Here is a 284-nt window from a genome sequence, read left to right as displayed (position 1 = left end):
GACGACAAGGAGCGAGTGGAATCAAATCTGAATATCATTATCATTGTTTTGTTGTTGGAATCTGGACATATTTTTTGTGCTGTAAACATTAATTACGTTACACGCCATGTGTTCCTATGGAATTCTAGCCCCGGCGAATGCCCGAAATGCCTCGAATTCTGCGCCCGTGTTCTTTAGCGACCCGTGTGAGGAATTTACATATTTTTCGACAAAATGATACACAGGAGCAAAAGTTCCATAAGAAAAGTTATATATATTTTCCCTTCTTTTCTCTCTTTTTTTGT

The sequence above is a fragment of the Penaeus monodon genome, chromosome 32, assembly GCF_015228065.2.
Source record: "Penaeus monodon isolate SGIC_2016 chromosome 32, NSTDA_Pmon_1, whole genome shotgun sequence".
Taxonomy (NCBI): domain Eukaryota; kingdom Metazoa; phylum Arthropoda; class Malacostraca; order Decapoda; family Penaeidae; genus Penaeus; species Penaeus monodon.
The sequence above is the reverse complement of the archived record's forward strand: the minus strand, read 5'-3'. Positions refer to the sequence as shown.